The sequence below is a fragment of the Dasypus novemcinctus genome, chromosome 9 (assembly GCF_030445035.2).
Source record: "Dasypus novemcinctus isolate mDasNov1 chromosome 9, mDasNov1.1.hap2, whole genome shotgun sequence".
Lineage (NCBI taxonomy): Eukaryota > Metazoa > Chordata > Mammalia > Cingulata > Dasypodidae > Dasypus > Dasypus novemcinctus.
This window is the reverse complement of record NC_080681.1, coordinates 132002912-132011084: the sequence shown is the minus strand read 5'-3', so window position 1 is coordinate 132011084 and position 8173 is coordinate 132002912. Positions and strand designations below refer to the sequence as shown.

The 8173-nt window shown below is 57.4% G+C and overlaps 1 long non-coding RNA gene across 1 annotated transcript; it reads left to right on the top strand.

The window, feature by feature from the left end:
• Positions 1-739: 739 nt before the first annotated feature.
• Positions 740-4352, top strand: LOC111761806 (uncharacterized). The gene is made up of 3 exons (XR_002795062.2): positions 740-1048; positions 1635-1795; positions 4011-4352. It is a non-coding gene; the product is annotated as an uncharacterized lncRNA (long non-coding RNA).
• The last annotated feature ends 3821 nt before the right edge of the window (positions 4353-8173 follow it).

The window sequence follows — 8173 nt, the reverse complement described above, 5'->3', positions numbered from 1 at the left end:
GGGCAGGTCATCAGGGGACTGAGGACGCAGCCCTGGGGGGGGCGCGGGTCAGAGGCCCAGCAGGGCTCTGTGCTCATCGCAGGGTTTGCTGGGCTGTTCAGTGTCACCCAGGTCTCCACCGAGGAGTGGGACCTGGCCCAAGGACACCGCAAACGCCAAGGACAGGGCCCCCCATCAGCCTGGCCCGGGCTGGAGGGCCGGACCCCCACCAGGGTCCCTGGTTTGCCCCGGCATCCAGGCTGGGTCACCCCCCGACCGCGCCAGGTCCGATGGCCTCAACCCGCCCTGCACGCGGGGCCGGGGAGCGAAGGGTTAAGCTGCCCAGCCTCGGCCGGGCCGGGGGTGGCGGGGGAAGCTGCAGCCGCCGGCGAGTCGCCGCGATTGGCTCGCGCGCTGGACCCGGGGGCAGCTGCGGGCAGGCGGCCGCCCAGACTTCCCGGACGCGCCTGGCGCCTCCGCTGCCGCCGGCGGCCTCCGGGGACGCGCTGCCCGGCTGCCTGGGGACAGCTTCGCTCCAGCGCCAGCCCCCACCTCCCGTCCCGGGCGGGGGGCGTGCGGCGGCGGCGCCTGTCGAGGGCAGTGACACGCGGCTGTCAGCGTTCCAGCGCGACGGGCCCGCCCCCTCCTCTGCCGGGGCCGCGGGAGGGGCTGAGTCGCCTGCCCTCCTGCCCAGCAGGCGGATGACCTGCCTATTACGCGGGCTGGGGCAGGGGCAAGTCCTTCTTCAGTGACCGCTTGCGGGGTGGGGGGCTGGGGGCTGGCTGGCTCCTGGGGACTTGGGAGAAGGCGCCGGAACATGTGCAGCTGTGGCTCCAAACTTGGGTTGATAAAGCCTCAATTGCTATTTTGAAAAGTGTCGATCAACCAGAGAGGTGGCCTGCTGAAAGGTCCTGACGCAGAGAGACTTTGATTACAGAATAAAGGATGGTGCGTAGAGTTCTTGCTCTGAGAAGACGATGTTTTTTCAGAGGAAACTCTTTCTCAGCCTTTTTTTCCCTGTCTGGACCCTGGTCTGTCCTCACCTGCCGACCAGCCTTCTGCTGCCCCCGTAAGACCTGGGTGGGATTCGGAGCCTGGGCCTCCCCTCGCCCACCCCCTTGCTAATCACCCTGCCTCCTCCCCACCCGGCACACGCTCCCTTTATGAAAAGGTGGGAGAATGCATTCTTCCCGCCAGAAGGGGGCCAGTCACCTGCCCACTCCCTTGTCGACCTCTGAACTGTGTTTCATGATAAAATTACTCTTCCTCGGCCAATGATAAATGAAATCTAGTCCAGAGGCAGCCACACCCATGGGGGTGGGCTCTCGGCAGGCAGCGAGGGGACCCAGCTGTGTGTGCTCTGCTTGTGACTGAAGGTGTGTGCCCCAAAGCACCTCCCGAGGGGCAGTGGACGGCCTTGGTGGGGGTGGGTGCAGGAAAGACTGCGAGTCGAGGCTTCACACTCCAAGAGGAGGGTCTGGGGGTAAGGGGGCTCAGCCTGAAGCCAACAGTGCTGGGGGAGGGACCAGCCAGCCCTGAACTTGTACCTGGGCCTGCAGGGATGGAGCGTGGGGGCACGAGGGTGGGCAGACAGCTTTAGGGATGGGGAGACCCCTTGCTCTGGCCGGGAGCTTCTGGGACTCATCTGCTTTCAGCCCAGGAGTCACAGACATCCTGAGCAGTATCCGAGGGCCGAGCAAAGGAAGTGATTGCAGAGAGCAGCTGTGGGCACCGAGGCTGAAAGCAGGAAGCTGCGTCCTGACCTCTGGACCACCTGACCACCACTGGGTCTTGGTCCTTTCATCTGTAAAAGAAGGTAAAAAAGAGCCCCTCCTTCACGCTCAATGGGTTGCCATGAGAGTTACCTGAGAGGATGCTTGTAAAATGAAACTTTGTGATGGATTCCCAAGCCCTGGAGCAAAAATGAGGCATGAGAGGGCCTCACAGTTCAGGTAGGAAGGTAAGATTCACGTTCAAGGTCTTATGCAAATACAGGGCTTTGTGCTGGGGCACCGGGGTAAATGGACCATTCCGACTGGAGGGACACAGGGAGGCTACATGGTAGAGGTGGCATTTGAAATGAGCATAAAAAAATGAGCAGGATAAACAGAATAGTCCAAGAGGACTGGTGCCCTGGTGAAGGAATCAGCATGAGCAGAAGGTTCTGGAATGAGCATGGGCTAACTGGAGCTCAGGCTGCATCCAGCAGAAGGCATTGATGGAGGGCAGAACTGTGTGGCAGCCTGGCATCCTTTTCTGTGACTCCAGTGGGCAAAGCTCCAGGAAGAGACCATCTGAGCAGTGGAGAGGTAAGACAGAGAAGCCAGATTTAGCCCCTTGCCATAGAAACCTCAAAAGTACAGGACAAAAGGCATGAAACAATGCTCCAAAGGTACCCAGCTCTGGGAAAGAAGAAACAATCAAGGTGAGTCCTTCAGTCACCCCATTCCCTATCTCGAGGGTTAGGGCAATGGCACTGGGAGGAGGACCCAGGCAAGGTTGGGGCTCTCCCTGAGAGCAGGAGATGGAGCTGGGGATCCAGCGAGTTCACAAGGCAGAGCACTAGCGAAGAGACAGCTGCTGAGAGAATGGGAGGTCATCAGCCCTAGGGACAAGTGTGCACACCTGGGCTCACGAGGAGCCTCCTGCTTGTTCTGCTGCAGTGGGGGGCACTACCAGCTACCAGGAAGCGTCTCACCACAGCAGCAGGACAAGTCATACGGACCAACGCTCTCTGGCCCTCCTAGCAAAGCCTCCTAGCAAAAGACTTCCAAGTAACGGAGCAGTGTCTCAGGGCAGCATTCAAGGATATTTACAGATATATTCAGGACCCAATAATATAAAACTCAAAAATCCTGTTATCCAACCCAAAACCACCCCCAGAGAAGCAAGACAACTTACAATAAGAAGGACTCAGCTGATGGATGCTGACCTAGAAATGACACAGACGATAGAATTAGTAGCAAGAATATTAAAACAGTTGTGATAAGTATACTCCAGATCTTTGAGAAGCTAGAGGAAAGATTATACATGTCAAGTAGAGACTTTGGGAGCAAAATGAATGCTGCTCTTTTTGGGAAGAGGTTGGATGCTTGGGAAAACTTGGAAGTGGACAGAGTAAAATCTCTGCACTGACAGGCTCTGTGGGGAGGCCACCCAGGACCTGCCTGGCTGCCCAGGGAATTGGCTGGCACATAGTAGGTCCTCCATCAATATTAATTGTGTCCTGTTTAGTTTAAATGGAGGCTCTGAGGCTGAAGTCTTCCCGGGGCTATGCGGCCAGGACTCACAGCCTTGGTGTTGGGTCCCCTTAGCCACCAGGGCTCGTCAAGCTCAAGGGTTCACGGAGGATGTGGGAGACCCCAGCTCCCTCCAGGAAAGGCTGCAGAGACGGGGAGGCACATCCAGAGCATCTGGTCCAAGACGCTGGCTGGCAGGAGGCAATGTCAGCGCCTGTCCCTGGCTCCTCCTTATCTCAGTTTGCCATGCTCTGTGACAAATACCGCACTCTGGTTGGCTTAACTACGGGAATTTGTTGCCTCGCAGTTTTGGAGGCGAGAGGTCCCAAATCCAGGCACTGACACAGCCATGCTTTCCCTCAGGGCCTGCGGCGTCCTGCGCTGGCTCGCCGCAGCCTTGGGTTCCTTGGCTGGCATCTTTGCCGCCACCACACCAAGTCCTTGGTCTCTTCCTAGGGCTTCTCTGCCTTCCAGCCTCTCCGACTTGTGGTGGTTTGGAGCAGTAGATACCCCGGAAAACCATGTTTAAAGCTAATCCACTCCTGTGGGTATGAACCTATTGTAAATAGGACTTTTGATGAGGCTCCTTCAGTTACGGTGTGGCCCGTGGGTCTCTTTGTTTTCTTTTCTTTTCTATTTTGAGGTACTAAGGTCAGGGATTGAACCCAGGATCTTACATGTGGGAAGCTGGCACTCAACCATTAGGCCACATCAGCTCCCCTGAGCCGGTTTTTCCATTTGTTTGCTTTTTGGGTTTTTGTTTTGTTTTGTTTTGTTTTGTTTTGTTTTTAGGAGGCACTGGGAACCAAGCCCGGGACCTCCCATGTAGAAAGCAGGCACTCAGTCGCTTGAGCCACATCTGCTCCCCACAGCTTATGTCTTACTGGAGTCCTTTATGAGATAGTGAAATTCGAAGAGAGAGAAAGATATGGAAGCAAGAAGCTGAAAGCAACGAAACCTGGAAGAGAAGGGAGAGACTGGCAGAGCTGCCACGTGCCTTGCCATGTGACAGAGGAGTCCAGGATCATCAGTAGCTGGTCTTTGGGAAGAAAGCATCTCCTGATAATGCCTTGATTTGGACATTTTTCTCAGCCTCAAAACTGTAAGCATGTGAGCTAATAAATTCCCACTATTGAAGCCAGCACATGTCGTGGGATTGGTTTTGAGCAGCTTAGCAGACTTAAATAGACGGCAACTAAATTCTCCTCTCTTTATGAGGTGCCCAGTTATATAGATTAAGACCCACTCTGATTCAATTTGGCCTCACCTTAACAATACATCTTCAAAAATTCCCATTTACAAATGTGCTCACGCCCACAGGAATGGATTAGGGTTAAGAGCTTGTCTCGTGGGAAGACATGGGTCAATCCCAAACACTCCAGAACATCTGGCATCTGGTGCCAACCCCCAACCTTCTCCCCACCTTGCCTCACGGTGGGCGACCTCAGTGTGAGGATGCAGGCGGGCACTTCCAGGCAGGCAGGAAGCCCCGGGGGGTGTGCTTGTTTCTACAATGACCACAAGTGCCTGAATCACCACTGGGGGTGGAAGTCCACTGGTTGAAGCCCCCTGGGGTCATTTGTCCCCCCACCCACATACCACATACCACTTCTTCCCACCCCAGAGGTTCTGCCAGGGATACAGAGGCACAGCCCAGAGGCCTGGGTGCAGCAGCTGCACAGAGAGCCGGGGCACTCACACAACTGCCTGCACTGAGACTCGCCCGGCTGGGGCTCTGGGCTCCAGTCACCGGGGGGGGGCAGGACTGCTGCTCAGTGTTCCCCCACACACACACAGAGCCTGCAGTGGCCATGGCGCCAGCCCCACGCTGGGCACAGGCATGTGATCATCGGCACTGCAGGAATATGGGTGAGCAGGGCAGTGTTCCTGCCGGTGTGCACTCACAGGTACAGGCGTGCCGAGGCATGTCCAGGAAGCACAGGTACTCATGGGCACCAACCCAGATACAGACACTGTCTGCTCTGGAGCAGGGGTTGCGAGGGGTCTACAGTACCTCTGTGGGCAGAGAGTGCTGTCACTGGTAAAAATGACCGCTGTCCCCAACTGAGCAGGTGCCCTGCACTGGTGGCTTACAAGCCTCCCTTGGGTGCACTTCACAGAGGGGCAGAGAAGGCCCGAGGCTCAGAGGGGACAAGGTCTGAGCCCGGCCCTCCCAGCCTCAGAACCAGCTTCTAGGCCAGCTGCAGCCCCAGCCTGGGCTGAGGCTCAGGGTCGCACCCCTGAGGGCTTGGGGTGGGGGGTGAGGCGCGGGGGGTCCAGGCAGGGCGGCGAGATCTGCTGCGGCTTCTGCCAGATCCTGGCGGCATGAGCGATGGAAGGCCAAGCGATAAGAAACTAATAATTTATGTCCCAGCTCCTGCAGCTGGCGCCGGGGGAAGGCCGGGCCACAGCCTCCTCTGCAGTCGCGCTGCTGCAATCCTTTATTGCACGAATTATTAACGACCAGAGAATGAATGACTCTGTAATCAGATCAGAGCTGCCAGCACTTTTCATTTCATTTATTTGTATAAATTCTGAAGTCAGGATTTACCCTGAGCTTGGAAAGCCAGCTCTGCATGGCCCGTTGCCCCAGTCCTGCAACTGGACAGAGGAAGGCACTGAGACGGTCCAAGGGCAGTGGGAGCAACTGAAGGGTGGGACAAGGGCTGAGGACAGGGCAGGCAGAGTCCAGGAAGGTAGGTCCGAGCTTATCCACACCCACCCCCCACTGGGCTCCTGGTCTGGGGTCAGGGCTCCTGCCCAGGGCTTGGGAGTGGGGCGATGGGGCTGGGAGAAATCTCCTCCCACCCAGAGAAGCCCCCCCATCTGCTCCCCCTCCCCCCGTGCCCACCTCATTGCCCACTGAAGGTCCAGGTCACGCTATCCAAAGGCTCTCGTTGGTCTCCTGGGCTGACACTGCCCCTCCCCCCAGCCCATGCCCCTCCCCCACTGGCGCCCTGCTGCTGGGCCTGGCTCAGAGCCCCTGGGCCCCACCCGGGAGCGCGGTGGAGGGGCCTGCATGGCTCCCCACGTACCCACTTTAATCTCATTGACCTCTCGTTATACTACAGCGCATAAATTCAGATTTGGAGATCTTATGTCCCATCATAAATTGGGCTGGCAGACTTCCGATCAACAAGATAAAGCTGTCTCCCGTGAGGCGAGTGTTTTATTGGTCTTGGCCTCGGTGCCGCGGGTGTAGGGGGTGGAGCAGAGACCTCTGCTCCGGAAACCCCTGCGCAGTTCAGAGGGGCCATGCTGTGCCCAGGTCTGACCCCTCCTGTCAGCACAGCTCAGGCCCCAGGGACCCAGGCCACCCTTGATCTGGGCTCTGCCCCCAGTACCCCCACAACCCCAGAGTGAGCAGCCACTGCAGCAAGGAAGGGCACTGGCCAGGCACGTGCGGCCACTGCAGCGGGGAAGGGCACTGGCCAGGCATGTGCGGCCACTGCAGCGGGGAAGGGCACTGGCCAGGCACGTGCGGCCACTGCAGCGGGGAAGGGCACTGGCCAGGCACGTGCGGCCACTGCAGCGGGGAAGGGCACTGGCCAGACCCCTGAGGGTTTCATGGTCAAGCAGAGGCCCCATATGTGCTCCCAGGCAAGTGTACACAAGCATGTGTATGTGTCTGCACATGGATCTCATATATGTGTTTGTGCACAAGAGCATGTTTATGTGTGTATGTGTGTGCACCGGCATGCATGTGTGCATATGTGTGCACATGTATGTATGCATGTGTGGGCATGGTGCATGTGTGCACGTTGATTTGTGCATGTGTGTACGCTGTGTGCACAAATGGCATGTGTGTACATATGCATATGCAGTGGTGTGTGCAGGTACATGTGTGAAGGCATGGGCACATGCATGCACAGACTGTGTGTGTGTGCACATCGGCACTGTATGTGTGTATGTGTAAAGAGCTGTGGTACACATGCACATAAGTGTGTCCTTCCTTCCTCCCGGGATGACCGGAGGGAGCCAGGCCAGAGCCAGAGTGGCCCACAGAGGGGTCAGCTGGACTTGCCTGGGGGCCCTGGGCCAAGGGCCTGGAGAAGGGGCTCGGGAGGGAGCTCAGGTCCCCTGCTCCAGAGACGTGAGCAGAGAGCAGAAACGAGGACCGTCACCAGGCTCCACAGCTCAGAGACACACATGGCCCCCGAGCACCCCCGTGAAGCAGGCGGAGCCTGCCCTGAGCCCCGGGATTGGGGTCTTTCTTTAAGAACTCAGGTGGCCCTCAATGCCCCTTTCTCCACTGGAAGGCTCTTCCTGGCCCAGTTTCTGACTGGACTGACCAGCGGGCACCACCTCTAGGTGAGGGGGAGCCCACCTGGCTCTGAGACCCTGCATGTTCTGGGAGTGGAGGCTGAGCTGGGGGCTCTGTGGAGGAGGGGATACTGCAAGGAGATGAAGCCTGAGGGCGAGAAGGCAGCAGCAGGGCCCACTTAGCCACCACCCATGGCAGGCACAATGTTTTTAGGGCCCCACAAAAATGTCTTAATGTTAATATATTTTAAAGCCAGAAGGAAGAAAAGAATATAATAACAAATATCTAATAATGAATCCAGTATGGAGTATATTTGCTTTTATACCAACAGTTATAATTTTTAATATTTTATGTACATGGAGGAAGGGCCCCAAGAAGGGGCCCTGGGAAAGGCAGCAGGAAACAGTGTTGGGGAGAGGTCCTGGGAAGAGGGAACCACCTGCAGGAAGACAGGGAGACTGAAGGCTGGGCCCCAGGGTAGAGGCAGGTCCTGGGAGGAGGAGCTCGGACTGTCCCCAAGGAGCCAGGGGTCTCTAGAGAGGGGTAAGGTCAGATGTCCCTGTTGGAAGGGCAGCTCTGACACCACGGGAGTGGGGGGAGGATTCTGAGGCATGACAGACTCAGTGCTTTGGGTGAGGAGTCTGGGTTGGGGCGCCAGGAGTGAGCGGGACCTGGGAGAAAAGATCGGAGA